Below are 16,342 nucleotides of genomic sequence, written 5' to 3' on the forward strand. Positions count from 1 at the left end.
CTTCATTTATTTTTCCCACTTTCTGCGTGTTTATTTTCAAATCTAGATTTCCAGCAAAAAACAAAGTTGCTTTTAAAACACAATTAAATTGTTTTTAAAAAAAAGTTAATTAATTTGTAAATATTTTTCTCTAACATCATTAATTTTCCTACCTTTCACCCTTTTTTTCCCCTCTTGACTCGCTACCTCCGCTGGGCACCGCAACCTTCCAGGGTTACCCCGCCTGCAGGCCTCGAAGCCCTCGGCCTCGCCTCCCCAGCCACGCCCAAGCTAGGCACCTCCCCGTCCCGCTCAACAAGCGGGCCCGCGGTCGCCGCCATCTTTGTAAAAGCTGGTGGGGGCGGGCCTGAGCCGAGCGTAGCCACCACCGCCATCTTTGTAAAGGCTGACGGGGGCGGTATGGAGCTCCGCGGAGCCATCACCGGCGCTGGGCTCAGGTGTTTTGTGGCCTGCAGCCGAACGGCGGCTGCGGAGCTCGGGGCTGCCCGGGGGCGCTGGGCTCAGCTGGGCCATGTCAGTGGCGGGTGCCCGAGGCCCCGGGGCCTAGCCTTCTCCAACCGCCGCCGGCAGCGCATCTCTCAACACGGTGGCATAGTGGTTAGCACTGTTGCCTCACAGCGCCAGGGGACCCGGGGTTCGAATCCGGCCTCGGGCGACTGTCTGTGTGGAGTTTGCACATTCTCCCCCGTGTTTGCGTGGGTTTACTCCGGGTGCTCCGGTTTCCTCCCACAGTCCAAAGATGTGCAGGTTAGGTTGATTGGCTATGATAAATTGACCCTTAGTGTTAGGGGGATTAAATACGTGGGGTTACGGGGATAGGGTGGGATATGTGTTGATGTGGGGGTTATGGGGATCGGGTGGGATGTGTGTCGGTGCAGGCTCGATGGGCCGAAATGGCCTCTATCTGCACTGTGGGGTTTCTGTGATTTCTGTGACTGGCAGAGGGGAGAGGGTCTGCTGGCTCCCCCCATCCCTTTCCCCCCTCCTTCCCCCCACACCCCGCTTTCCTCCCCCACCCCCCCTTCCCACCTTCCCACCCCCTTTCCCTTCCCCCCCTTCCCCCCCACACCCCCTTCCCACCCCTCCCACACACCCCCTTCCCTTCCCCCCTCCCCCTTCCCCTCTCCTCCCCCCTTCCCCCCTCCCCCTTCCCCCCCATCTCCCCCCTTCCATTCCCCCCCTCCCCTTCTCCCCCTCCTCCCCCCTCCCCCCCTTCCCCTTTCCCTTCCCCCCTCCCTTCCCCTCCCATTTCCCCCCCACACCTTTCCCCCCACCCCCCACTTCCCCCCCACCCCCTTCCCCCACCCCCCCCCTTCCCCCCCCACCCCCCTTCCCCCACCCCCCCCTTCCCCCCCCACCCCTTTCCCCCACCCCCACCCCCCCTTTCCCCACCCCCCTTTCCCCCACCCCTTTCCCCTTTCTTTTCTTCCCCCTCTCTCTCTCCTTCCCTCTCTGTCTCTGTCTCCCTCTCTCTCTCCCTCTCTCTCCCTCTCTCTCCCTCTCTCTCTGTCTCTTCGCCCCAGTATCTCTCTCTCTCCCCCCCTTCTCTCTCTCTCCCCCAGTCTCTCTCTCTCTCCCCCCAGTCTCTCTCTCTCCCCCCCAGTCTCTCTCTCTCTCCCCCCCAGCCCCTCTCTCTCTCCCCCCCCCGTCTCTTCTCTACTCCCCCCCCCGTCTCTCTCTACTCTCCCCCCAGTCTCTCTCTCTCTCTCTCTCTTCCAACTCTCTCTCTCTCTTCCAACAACAACATGCCCTCAAAAAAACCCTCAGCACCGCCGGGCACTCCAGCTAGTATATATAGATAAATCGGGTAATAAACTGATCTATTAGAGTATTAAAAATGGTTTTCACACTTTGTTGCAGATGCAAAATGAAAAACAGAAAAAAATCTTGTGACATAAAGCACTATATATAATTTGCAAAGTTCCTTGACCAAACAATTAAACTCTGAGTGACCTGAGCTTGTGTTTACTTAACAACAATTAGACTTGTTGGTCTTAAAGAGACATAGCTCCACACCGCTGCAGATTGTACATTTCATGGCATGAAGCCTCCTGCCATTAGAATGGTATGTCAGCATGCATTTATATCACATTTTGGCATCACACTTGTACATGCAAATATCTTGCACCTCATATTTCATACTGATAAAATAGCAACAAATCAAAATAACGTAAGCAGAGCAGTGAGTAAAATCTGCCAGTTAAAAAATGCAGCGAGTGCAGCAGTTTTTTCAGTAATTGAAATATCGAGGCCCATTTTCCTCTCCCTCCTCCATTTATATTTCCGGGCTCAGGTTGTTAACAAGGGTCCCAATGTACTTCAGGTTCAGAAATGCCCCTGATAATAGCCACCACCTTCGGGAGCCCGAAGGCCTCCAGCCCCACTGATCCTCTATGGTGACTCTGGAAAGGAAGGACTAGCCTGTGTGCAGGTGTGAGGAGGTTGCTGCCAGACTCTTCGCAGATCCTTCAATCTGAGGGGACTGAACGCAACCTCCAAGGCCCACCTTCAGTGGGTGCTGTGGTATTTGAGCCTTCACCGGGTGCACCCATGTCATCTGCCTTTGTGAGGCAGTGCCACTCCACCCAGAAAACAGTGCGAAAGGTAGAAGAAATTAGTTGAGATCCAGTCTAGTAAGTCTGCCCCATCCAGACATAGTGCAGCCCATGTTTACCATCAACCCTCTCTCCTCTCCCTCAATCATGCAACCTCCTGGGAGAGGCAAAGAAAGAGAAGAGAAACTTTTATTTTCCTCTATTGTAGGATCCTGTTCTACAGTCTGCATCTGAAGCAGCCCATCCCCTTCCATCACAAGCACTTCTTTCTCTGTGTCCTCTGTGTTCAATTTAATCTTTGGAAACCATCTCAGGAAGGGCAAGGGGGGCCAGCACTGGACAACTTACTCAACTGGACTTCTCAAGAGATGTAGTAGCAACTGCACTGCCTTGAAAAGGTGGCCTGGAGCTCCTGTAAAGAGTCTGTAAAAACCTGTTAAGGATTGGACTGTTGTGCTAGCAATCCATGCATGCCTCCTTTGTGGAGATGGGCTGGGGACTGCATCAACTACATTTGCAGTCAGGAGTGTAGAATGTCTCTGGTGCTGAATAAACAAATGGTGATGAGCATCTTTCCAAAGAGGCCATGAATGCCCCAGGAAGAAGAATGTCCTCATGCCTAAGAGGGCCTTAAAGTTCTATTAGTGCATTTTTAAAAAGCACCAATGCCTCTTCCAGGCCACGTTCTCTGGAGAAGAAGTTGTTCTAAGTTACACAACAATGGTAAAGCATTTTGAGTCCTTCAGAGTCAACTTATTACAACTGTTTCAAGGTCTATCAAACAAGGCCCACAGCCCCGAGACCGGAGGAGCAGCGGACCTGCGCGGAAGCAGCCCGAGGCGGGAGAGCTTAAAGGCTTGAGAGGGAGCAGTCAGAGGCACCGAGGCCCACAGCCCCGAGACCGGAGGAGCAGCGGACCTGCGCGGAAGCAGCCCGAGGCGGGAGAGCTTAAAGGCTTGAGAGGGAGCAGTCAGAGGCACCGAGGCCCACAGCCCCGAGACCGGAGGAGCAGCGGACCTGCGCGGAAGCAGCCCGAGGCGGGAGAGCTTAAAGGCTTGAGAGGGAGCAGTCAGAGGCACCGAGGCCCACAGCCCCGAGACCGGAGGAGCAGCGGACCTGCGCGGAAGCAGCCCGAGGCGGGAGAGCTTAAAGGCTTGAGAGGGAGCAATCAGAGGCACCGAGGCCCACAGCCCCGAGACCGGAGGAGCAGCGGACCTGCGCGGAAGCAGCCCGAGGCGGGAGAGCTTAAAGGCTTGAGAGGGAGCAGTCAGAGGCACCGAGGCCCACAGCCCCGAGACCGGAGGAGCAGCGGACCTGCGCGGAAGCAGCCCGAGGCGGGAGAGCTTAAAGGCTTGAGAGGGAGCAGTCAGAGGCACCGAGGCCCACAGCCCCGAGACCGGAGGAGCAGCGGACCTGCGCGGAAGCAGCCCGAGGCGGGAGAGTTTAAAAGCTCACCTTTCGCGGGCTTTTTCTTTCACAGCTGGTGCAATCAGGAGAGCAGGAGGCCAGTAACTCTTATATAGGTGGAGCTGTTGCTAAACCCGAAACACTACAGTGTAGTGTCTCCCACCCTTCCACCTCCTCTAACCTTTTAGGGGTTAGGGGAAGTTGAAAAGGTAGGTTCAATTAATTTTATTTCAGGAGCCTAACCTAGGTGGAAAAGGTTCCAGGACAGGAGGCGGCAGTGAAAATACAACACCAGAAAACAGGTAGGTGACTGGTTGGTGAGTACTTTCACAAACTTATTCTAAGTAGAATTCAATAATTAAGCTAAATCGTAGTAAATAAAAGGGTATTGTAAGGGTTAAGTCATGGAAGGGCAGCTCGGACCCGTGCCATGCTCCTCCTGTGCCATGTGGGAAATCAGGGACACTGTCCCTGACAACTATGTGTGCAGGAAGTGTGTCCAGCTGCAGCTCCTAGCGGACCGCATGGCGGCGCTGGAGCTGCGAATGGACTCACTCTGGAGCATACGCGATGCTGAGGATCTTGTGGATAGCACATTCAGTGAGTTGGTCACACCGCAGGTAAAGGCTAGCTCAGACAGTAAATGGGTGACCAAAAGGCAGGGTAAAGGCAGGAAGGTAGTGCAGGAGTCGCCTGCGGTCATCTCCCTCCAAAACAGGTTTACCGTTTTGGGTACTGTTGGGGGAGATGACTTATCAGGGGAAGGCACCAGCAGCCAGGTTCAGGGCACCATGACTGGCTCTGCTGCACAGAAGGGCGGAAAAAAGAGGAATAGGGCTATAGTGATAGGGGATTCAATTGTAAGGGGGATAGATAGGAGTTTCTGTGGCCGAGACCGAGACTCCAAGATGGTATGTTGCCTCCCTGGTGCAAGGGTCAAGGATGTCTCGGAGCGGGTGCAGAGCATTCTGAAGGGGGAGGGGGATCAGCCAGTTGTCGTGGTACATGTAGGTACCAACGATGTAGGTAAAAAGAGGGAGGAGGTCCTACAAGCTGAATTTAGGGAGTTAGGAGCTAAATTGAAAAGTAGGACCTCAAAGGTAGTAATCTCTGGATTGCTACCAGTGCCACGAGCTAATAAGTTTAGAGAGAGTAAGATAGATAAGCTAAATACGTGGCTTGAGCAGTGGTGCAAGGGAGAGGGATTTAAATTCCTGAGGCATTGGAACCAGTTCTTGGGGAGGAGTGACCTGTACCAAGGGGACGGTCTACACCTGAACTGTGAGGGAGCCGATGTCCTCGGGGTAATATTTTCTAGGGCGGTTCGGGAGGATTTAAACTAATTTGGCAGGGGGATGGGAACCTAGGTAGTGGAAAAGAGGGAAGTCATATGAAGTCAGAAATAGATGGTAGAAAGGTGAGAAGCAATAAGCAAAGGAGAGAAACACAAAGGGCCAAACTAATTCATAATGAGAGTGTGAAAAAAGCAAGCCTGAAGGCTTTGTATCTTAATGCTAGAAGCATTAGGAACAAGGTGGATGAATTAGTTGTGGAAATAGAGGTAAACAAGTATGATTTGATTGGGATTACAGAAACGTGGCTGCAGGGTGGGCAAGGCTGGGAACTTAACATCCAGGGATATACAATATTTAGGAAGGATCGGCAAAAAGGTAGGGGAGGTGGGGTAGCATTGCTGGTAAAGGAGGGGATTAATGCAATGGAAAGGAAGGATATTAACTCGGATGAAACGGAATCTGTATGGGTAGAAATGAGAAATAGCAAGGGGAGGAAAACGTTAGTGGGTGTGATATATAGGCCTCCAAATAGTAATATGGAGGTGAGGGAAGGCATAAAAAGGGAAATTAGAGAAGCGTGCGATAAGAGCACAGCTGTCATCATGGGTGACTTTAATTTACATATTGATTGGACTACCCAAATTAGTAAAAATTCTGAGGAGGAGGAATTCCTGGAATGTTTTCGGGACGGTTATCTGGACCAATATGTCGAGGAGCCGACTCGAGATCAGGCCATTTTAGACTGGGTATTGTGCAATGAGAAGGGACTTATCAGCAATCTTCTTGTACGAGGCCCCTTGGGTCAGAGCGATCATAATATGATCGAGCTCTCAGTCGAGATGGAGAGTGAGGAAATTGAATCAGAGACTAAGGTCCAGAACTTAAATAAAGGGAATTACGAGGGTATGAGACGGGAATTGGGTAAGATTGATTGGGTGGTGTTTCTGGGGGGATTGACAGTGGATAGACAATGGCAAGCATTCAAAGATAGAATGGAAGAATTCCAGAACATGTTTATACCGGTTTGGCATAAAAATAAACCTAAAAAGGTGACTCAACCGTGGATAACGAGGGAAATTAGGGACAGCATAAAATCAAAAAAAAGGGCATATCAACTGGCAAAAAAAAGCACCAGACCGGAAGATTGGGGGCAGTACAGGATACAGCAAAAGAGGACAAAGGGATTAATCAGGAAGGGGAAAATAGAATACGAAAGTAAACTTGCAGCAAACATAAAGACAGACTGCAAAAGCTTTTATCGGTATATCAGGAGGAAAAGACTGGTAAAATCCCAAGTCGGTCCCTTGCAGTCCGATTCGGGAGAATATATAATGGAGAATAAGGAAATGGCAGACCAATTAAACTCATACTTTGGTTCTGTATTCACAAAGGAGGACACAAATAACCTCCCAGGAATATCGGCAAACATAGGGACTAATGAGAGGGAGGAGCTGACAGAAATTAGTATCTCTAGGGATATGGTGTTGGGTAAGTTGAGGGGACTGAAGGCCGACAAATCCCCGGGGCCTGATAAACTACATCCTAGGGTACTTAAGGAGGTGGCCCTGGAGATAGCAGATGCTCTAAGGATCATCTTCCGGAACTCCATTGACTCGGGAACAGTACCCGTGGATTGGAGGGTAGCTAATGTTACCCCAATATTTAAAAAGGGGGGTAGAGAGAAAGCAGGGAATTATAGACCAGTAAGCCTTACATCGGTTGTGGGCAAAATGCTAGAGTCCATTATTAAGGATAAAATAGCGGAGCACTTGACAAATGGGGAAAGGATCGGACAGAGTCAACATGGATTTACAAAGGGTAAATCGTGTTTGACTAATCTGCTGGAATTTTTTGAGGAGGTAACTGGTAGAATAGATGGGGGAGAGCCAGTGGATGTGGTGTACCTTGACTTCCAGAAAGCCTTCGATAAGGTTCCACACAAAAGATTATCATGCAAAATTAAGGCTCATGGGATTGGGGGCAAAGTATTAACGTGGATAGAGAACTGGCTGGCGGATAGAAAACAGAGAGTTGGAATAAACGGCTTGTTTTCGGAGTGGCAGGCAGTGACCAGCGGGGTGCCGCAAGGATCTGTCCTGGGACCCCAGCTGTTCACAATATATATAAATGATCTGGATCAGGGAATTGGATGCAATATTTCCAAATTCGCTGACGACACTAAACTAGGAGGAGGGGTGGGCTCTGATGAGGATGTCAGGAGGCTACAGTGCGATTTGGACAGGTTGGGGGAATGGGCGGATACGTGGCAGATGCACTATAATGTGGATAAATGCGAGGTTATCCACTTTGGGGGTAAAAACAGGAGGGTAGATTATTATCTAAATGGCAATAGATTGGGAGATGGGGAAGTGCAGAGGGACCTGGGTGTTCTTGTGCACCAGTCACTGAAGGAGAGCATGCAGGTGCAACAGGCGATTAAGAAGGCAAATGGTATGTTGGCCTTCATATCAAGGGGGTTCGAGTATAGGAATAGGGAAACCTTACTACAGCTGTACAAGGTGCTGGTGAGACCGCATCTGGAGTATTGTGTACAGTTTTGGTCGCCCCATCTGCGGAAGGATGTTCTTGCCATGGAAAGAGTGCAACGGCGATTCACCAGGCTGATACCTGGAATGGCGGGAATGACCTACGAAGAGAGATTAAATAGTTTGGGCTTGTACTCACTGGAGTTTAGAAGATTGAGAGGGGATCTCATCGAAACATATAAAATTATGGCAGGCCTGGACAGGCTGAATTCAGAGAGAATGTTTCCAATGGCCGGGGAGCACAGAACCAGGGGCCACAGTCTAAAAATAGCGGGCAAATCATTTAAAACAGAGATGAGGAAGAATTTCTTCACTCAAAGAGTGGTGAGCCTGTGGAATTCCCTGCCACAGAGGGCTGTGAAGGCTAATTCAATAAATATTTTCAAGAGAGAATTGGATATATTTCTGAAGGCTAAGGGGATTAAGGGTTACGGAGAAAAGGCGGGGACGGGGTACTGAACTGGTAAGATCAGCTATGATCTCAGACGAAGATCAGCCATGATCTCATTGAATGGCGGAGCAGGCTCGAAGGGCCGAATGGCCTACTCCTGTTCCTATCTCTATGTATACATATTGAGTTATTATTAAATTTAATTAAATTCTCCACAAAAAATACAGATAAAAATCAATACTTTATCTACATTTGCAATAACATTACTGTTTTTTTAAAAATTCAATGATGGGATGTGGGCGTCGCTGGCTAGGCCTGCATTTAGTGCCCATCCCTAATTGCCCTTGAGAAGATGGTGGTGAGCCGCCTTCTTGAACCGCTGCAGTCCATATGGTGTAGGTACACCCACAATGCTGTTAGGAAGGGAGTTCCAGGATTTTGGCCCAGCGACAGTGAAGGAACGGCGATACAGGTCCAAGTCAGGATGGTGTGTGGCTTGGAGGGGAACTTGTAGGTGGTGATGTTCCCATGTGTCTGCTGCCCTTGTCCTTCTATGTGGTAGAGGTCGCGGGTTTGGAAGGTGCTGTTGAAGGAGCTTTGGCGAGTTGCTGCAGTGCATCTTGTAGATGGTACACACTGCAGCCACAGTGCGCCGGTGGTGGAGGGAGTGAATGTTGAAGGTGGTGGATGGAGTGCCAATCAAGCGGGCTGCTTTATCCTGAATGGTGTCGAGCTTCTTGAGTGTTGTTGGAGCTGCACTCATCCAGGCAAGTGGAGAGTATTCCATCACACTCCTGACTTGTGCCTTGTAGATGGTGGAAAGGCTTTGGGGAGTCAGGAGGTGAGACACTCGCCACAGAATTCCCAGCCTCTGGCCTGCTCTTGTAGCCACAGTATTTATATGGCTGGTCCAGTTCAGTTTCTGATCAATGGTAACCCCCAGGATGTTGATAGTGGGGGATTCAGCAATGGTAATGCCATTGAATGTCAAGGGGAGATGGTTCGAGTCTCGCTTGTTGGAGATGGTCATTGCCTGGCACTTGTGTGGTGCGAATGTTACTAGCCCAAGTCTGAATGTTGTCCAGGTCTTGCTGCATATGGACACGGACTGCATCAGTATCTGACGAGTCTCGAATGGTGCTGAACAGTGTACAATCATCAGCGAACATCCCCATTTCTGACCTTATGATGGAGGGAAGGTCATTGATGAAACAGCTGAAGATGGTTGGGCCTAGGACACTGCCCCGAGGAACTCCTGCAGTGATGTCATGTGATTGAGATGAATGACCTCCAACAACCACAGCCAACTTCCTTTGTGCTAGGTATGATTCCAACCAATGGCGAGTTTTTCCCTTGATTCCCATTGACTTCAGTTTTGCTAGGGCTCCTTGATGCCACACTCAATCAAATGCTGCCTTGATGTCAAGGGCAGTCACTCTCACCTCATCCCTTGAGTTCAGCTCTTTTGTCCATGTTTGGACCAAGGCTGTAATGAGGTCAGGAGCTGAGTGGCCCTGGCGGAACCCAAACTGGGCATCAGTTAGCAGGTTATTGCTGAGTAAGTGCCGCTTGATAGCACTGTCGACGACACCTTCCATCACTTTGCTGATGATTGAGAGTAGACTGATGGGACGGTAATTGGCCGGGTTGGATTTGTCCTGCTTTTGTAGACAGGACATACTTGGGCAATTTTCCACATTGCCGGGTAGATGCCAGTGTTGTAGCTGTACTGGAACAGCTTGGCTAGGGGCGCAGCTAGTTCTGGAGCACAAGTCTTCAGTACTATTGCCGGAATGTTGTCAGGGCCCATAGCCTTTGCAGTATCCAATGTCTTCAGCCGTTTCTTGACATCACGTGGAGTGAATTGAATGGGCTGAAGACTGGCATCTGTGATGCTGGGGACCTCAGGAGGAGGCCGAGATGGATCATCCACTCGGCACTTCTGGCTGAAGATAGTTGCAAATGCTTCAGGCTTGTCTTTTGCAATCACATGCTGGGCTCCACCATCGAGGATGGGGATATTTTTGGAGTGTCCTCCTCCTGTTAACTGTTTAATTGTCCACCACCACTCACGACTGGATGTGTCAGGACTGCAGAGCTTTGATTTGATCCGATGGTTGTGGGATCGCTTAGCTCTGTCTATCGCATGTTGCTTCCGTTGTTTGGCATGCAAGTAGTCCTGTGTTGTAGCCTCACCAGGTTGACACCTCATTTTTCGGTATGCCTGGTGCTGTTCTCGGCATGCTCTCCTGCACTCTTCGTTATACCAGGGTTGATCTCCCGGCTTGATGGTAATGGTAGAGTGAGGGATATGCCGGGCCATGAGGTTACAGATTGTGGTTGAATACAATTCTGTTGCTGCTGATGGCCCACAGCGCCTCATGGATGCCCAGTTTGGAGTTGCCAGATCTGTTCGAAATCTGTCCCATTTAGCACGGTGGTAGTGCCACACAACATGGTGGAGGGTATCCTCAACATGAAGACGGGACTTCATCTCCACAAGGACTGTGCGGTGGTCACTTCCACCAAAGCTGTCATGGACAGATGCATCTGCAACAGGTAGATTGGTGCGGACGAGATCAAGTAGGTTTTTCCCTCTTGTTGGTTCCCTCACCACCTGTCGCAGACCCAGTCTGGCAGCTATGTCCTTTAGGACTCGGCCAGCTAGGTCAGTTATGGTGCTACCGAGCCACTCTTAGTGATGGACATTGAAGTTCCCCACCTCTTATGTTCATTAATAAATAGACATTCTTATTATGAACACAGCTAGCTTTTGCTAGTTACTTTATTGAGCACATGTGGACTAGGTACAGTATCTGTAGAGGCTTCCATCTTGACTGCTGCCTTGTTGATAGCCTAGTGCCTCATGGGTAATGTAGTCTTAATGTACATACAGCTGGGTAGTGTAGTCATATACATACAGCTATATACAGCTCTACACAGCTCTACGACTCCACCTAGTGTCCACTATAGAATGACATGTTATTGATCATTACATCCCCCTTTCTTTGAGGTTTAACAAAATCAATATCAATCAACTTTCAAGAAAACAATAAAGATAATATCAGTAACACTTTTATTAGTGCTCTATAAACATAAACATTTTCAAAACAGTCAACACATTTTCAAAGCTTTACATTGTACTCAAAGATTAAGTCTATCAGGCTCTTTTACTTCACGTGTGGATCTTCTCAACACGGGTAAGTCTGATGTGTCTTCATGAGATTGTTCTGGCGGTGAATGACAAGATGCAGTTGCGGCATTGTCATCAATCTGGTCTTGAATAGTCTCTTGTGTTTTTAGGAGGGAACGGTGGTTCCTCCTGAGAATCTGTCCTTCCTCAGTTCTAACAGTGTATGACCTTGGTCCTACTTCCTCAAGAACTGTAGCTTTCCTGTTCCATGCATCTGGATCCTCAATCCTGACAACATCATCCCTTGTCAATTGTTTTAGAGTTTTGGATGACTTGTCATAGTATGATTTCTGTTTCAGCTTTAACAGTTGAAGTCTCTGTCTCAGTTCCTCACTTTGCTGTTCTTTTGCACAGCAGGGTAGTGTGGTGCGCAACTTGTGACCCATTAGTAGTTCAGCAGGTGAAGAACCACAGTCTAAAGGTGAGGCTCGGTAGCTCAGCAGGGCGAGATAAGGATCAGACTTGCTTTCTGTTGCTTTCTTCAGTAGCTGCTTGAGAACTTGAACACCTTTCTTGCCTTACCATTTGACTGAGCATACAAAGGACTGGATGTGATGTGCTGAAAGTCATAATGTGCTGCAAACTGTTGCCACTCCTTACAGTTGAAGCACGGACCATTGTCGCTAATGGCAATCCTGGGAATTCCATGTCTGACGAAGATGGATTTCACATGCATTATGACACTGCTTGCTGTGGTGCTTGAGAGCAGCGCCATCTCAGGATAGTTAGAATAGTAGTCAATCATTATTAGATAGTCTTTACCATTTAAATGAAAAAGTTCCATACCAACCTTTTGCCATGCTGCTGTTGGTATGTTAGCTACTATCATTGGTTCCTTTGCTTGTTTGTTTTGGTGTTTCTGACATGTCTCACATTTGCCTATCATGTTCTCAATGTCCTTATTTATGCCAGGCCAATAAACAGTGTCTCTTGCTCTCCTTTTGCATTTTTCAATTCCGAGGTGTCCCCCATGAATCCTTTTGAGCATGTCTTGACGTAGAACCTGTGGAATGACTATTCTGTTCTGTTTTAGTAATAGTCCACTTGCGACACTCAATTCTGACCTTATGAGAAAATATTTTGGACAGGAACCTTTTGGCCAACCATGATGAATGTTCTCTATTACTGTTTGTAATACTGTATCTTTTATGGTTTCTTCTGCTATTTGCTTTGATTTTGTGTCTGACACGGGCAGCGCAGCAGTGACCATACTCACATGAACATCCACGTCTTCTTCAGTAGAGCTCACATGACTCATTGTGGGTGCTCGGGATAGTGCATCTGCTAACACTATGTATTTGTCTGGTGTGTAGATCAGTTCAAAGTCATATCTTTGCAGCTTCATCATGAGTCGTTGAATCCTTGGAGACATCTCATTCAGGTTCTTTTTTATGATGGCAACCAGTGGGCTGTGGTCTGTCTCAACTGTGAAGGTGGGAAGTCCATATATGTAGCCATGAAACTTTTCTAGTCCAACTACCAAGCCTAGACATTCCTTTTCAATCTGGGCGTATCGACACTCAGTATCAGTCATAGATCTGGAGGCATAGGCAACAGGCTTCCAATCTTCACCCTCTGCTTGTAGCAAGACCGCACCTAGGCCATCTTTTGATGCATCCGTTGACACTTTGATTCTTTTTGTTGGGTCAAAGAAGGTGAGTACAGGTGTGGTTGTCAGCACTGTTTTGAGGTTTATCCACTCTTGTTCATGTCTTTCTGTCCATGCGAACTCATTTGTTTTATGTAGCAGGTCTCGCAGACAGGCTGTCTTGGCTGACAAGTTAGGAATGAACTTTCCAATGAAGTTTATCATCCCCATGATGCATAGCACTCCTTTTTTGTCAGTGGGTCGGGGCGTTTACTTTTTCCATATCTGGCTCTATTCCTTTACCAGATCGATTATCTCCTAGGAAAGTGACTTCCTGGATGCCAAACTGACACTTGGCTTTGTTGAGCTTCAGTCCATTCCGGCGTATGCTCTGTAGCACTTTAGTCAGTCTCTCATTGTGTTCTTTCAGTGTGGAGCCCCAGATGATGATGTCATCAACATAGACCCGAACTCCTTCCAGACCTTCAATTATGTGTTCCATCGCTCTATGAAAGATTTCAGATGCAGATATTATCCCGAAAGGCATTCTGAGGAAACAATACCTGCCAAATGGTGTGTTGAAGGTACAGTATTTGGTGCTCTCTTCATCCAGTTTTAGTTGCCAAAATCCTTGTGAGGCATCGAGCTTTGTAAAGTATCTGGCACCTGACATTTCACTGGTGATTTCTTCTCGCTTGGGAATCTGGTAGTGTTCACATTTTATGTTTGCATTTAAGTCCTTTGGATCCATACATATTCTTAGATCATTGTTCTTTTTCTTTACACATACCATGGAGTTAACCCAGTCTGTTGGCTCTTCGACTTTCCTGATGACTCCTAGTGTGGTCATTCTGTCCAGTTCATTCTTGAGCCGGTCATGCAGGGGTGCTGGAACTCTTCGTGGAGCATGTACCACTGGCTGAGCATCCTGCTTTAGCTGGATCTTGTAAGTGAATGGTAGAACTCCAAATCCTTTGAACACATCCTGGAAATTATTCATGACAGAATCCACCGAGTCATCTGGTCTGCTTATGGCACAGTTTATACGGTAGACTCTTTTGACCAGTTGTAAGTCCTCACAAGCTTTGTCACCCAGTAGTGAATCAAGCCTTTCAGCCACAACAGAAAACATGAGATGATGCACTTTGTCTTTGACTGTCACTTTAAGTCTGCATACACCTAAGCTATCTATTTTCTGTCCATTATAGTCCTTCAGTAGTAGTAACTTTTTCTGTATTTTGGGCTTTTCTTTCATATTGTTAATGTCACTCATACTGATTAAGTTTGCTTTTGCCCCAGTGTCTAGTTTCAAGGTAACTAATGGTCCATTTACCTGCAGTGGGATCATCCATTTGTCCTCTTTTACTGCATTAACTTTATGTTCAGCATTGTCCATTTCTGAGGGCTGCACATTTTCTGTATCCTTTTTGATATTGTCACATGACACCATTCCTACAAAAAATTTCTTACTTAAATCAGTGTCCTCAATTACATTAACTCGTTGCCCTTTCTTAGTTTTTACTTTTGAAAAGCATTGTTTGGCAAAGTGATTCTTTCCATTACACTTTGTGCACATTTTTCCAAATGCTGGGCATTGTCTTAACTGGTGTTTGTAAACACAGCGTTTACAATTAAAAATGTCATCCTCCGATTGCTTTTCATTTCTGTTCTGCCCATGTTTCTTCCCCTTATAGGACACAGCACCGACAGCAGCATTATCACTCATTACAATCACGTCATTATTGATTTCACTGAAGGTCTTCGTGTGCTTTCGAGCTAGCTCGCTGGCTTGGCATATTTTCACTGCATTTTCCAAATTTAGTTTGGTTTCTCTCAACAGACGTTCCCTGACATTTTTATCATGAATACCAAACACAATCTGGTCACGAATCATGGATGCTTTGAGCTCAGAGAAATTACATGTCTGTGCTTTCAGTTTCAGATCAGTTATAAAGCTATCAAAAGTCTCATTTTGCTGCTGTGTCCGAGAACAGAAGATATATCTTTCATAGGTCTCATTCTTTTTGGGAGAGCAATGTGCATCAAATTTTTTTAGCACATCTTCTAATTTTTCTCTGTTCTCCTCTGGATTAAATACAAATGTATTAAATACCTCTATCGCCTGTGAGCCTGCAACCGTAAGCAGCAACGCTATCTTCCTTGCGTCTGGCTTTGTACCGAATCCGATGGCTGCAATGTAGAGTTCGAATTGTTGTTTAAAAGTCTGCCAATTGTAGTCGATTTTTTCTGTGAGTTTCAAACGCTCTGGTGGCTTCAAATTCTCCATGTTGCTTTTCACAATTTTTAGCAGATCTTCACCATCCTGGTACCATCTTATGTTCATTAATAAATAGACATTCTTATTATGAACACAGCTAGCTTTTGCTAGTTACTTTATTGAGCACATGTGGACTAGGTACAGTATCTGTAGAGGCTTCCATCTTGACTGCTGCCTTGTGGGTAGCCTAGTGCCTCATGGGTAATGTAGTCTTAATGTACATACAGCTGGGTAGTGTAGTCTTATACATACAGCTATATACAGCTCTATGGCTCCACCTAGTGTCCACTATAGAATGACACGTTATTGATCATTACACCACCCAGAGGACATTTTGTGCCCTTGCTACTCTCAATGCTTCTTCCAATTGGTGTTCAACATGAAGGAGTACTGATTCATCAGCTGAGGGAGGGCGGTAGGTGGTAATTAGCAGGAGGTTTCCTTGCCCATGTTTGACTTGATGCAATGAGACCTCATGGGGTCCTGAGTCAATGTTGAGGACTCCCAGGGCTACTCCCTCCCAACTGTATACCACGGTGCCACCACCTCTGGTGGGTCTGTCCTGCCAGTGGGACAGGACATACCCAGGGATGGTGATGGTGGTGTCTGGGACATTGGTTGTAAGGTATGATTCGGTAATTATGACTATGTCAGGCTGTTGCTTGACTAGTCTGTGAGACAGCTCTCCCAATTTTGGCACAAGCCCCCAGATGTTGGTAAGGAGGACTTTGCAGGGTCGACAGGGCTGGGTTTGCCATTGTCATTTCCGGTGCCGAGGTCGATGCCGGGTGGTCCGTCCGGTTTTATTATTGTTTTTCGTAGCGGTTGTTTCCAACTGAGTGGCTTGCTAGGCCATTTCAGAGGGCATTAAGAGTCAACCACATTGCTGTGGGTCTGGAGTCACATGTAGGCCAGACCAGGTAAGGACAGCAGATTTCCTTCCCTAAAGGACAGTTCCCTGTGTCTATTGATAACGCATGCTATTGTCATGTTCGGATTGGAAATAATTTTTCATTAGAAAGTTATGGGTGCAATGCAATATAATTATACCAATTACAGATGCCCTGTGTGATTTATTTCATTATATTC

This window comes from Somniosus microcephalus, chromosome 3 (assembly GCF_052327205.1).
Source record: "Somniosus microcephalus isolate GS21.2 chromosome 3, FLI_Smic_1.0, whole genome shotgun sequence".
Taxonomy (NCBI): domain Eukaryota; kingdom Metazoa; phylum Chordata; class Chondrichthyes; order Squaliformes; family Somniosidae; genus Somniosus; species Somniosus microcephalus.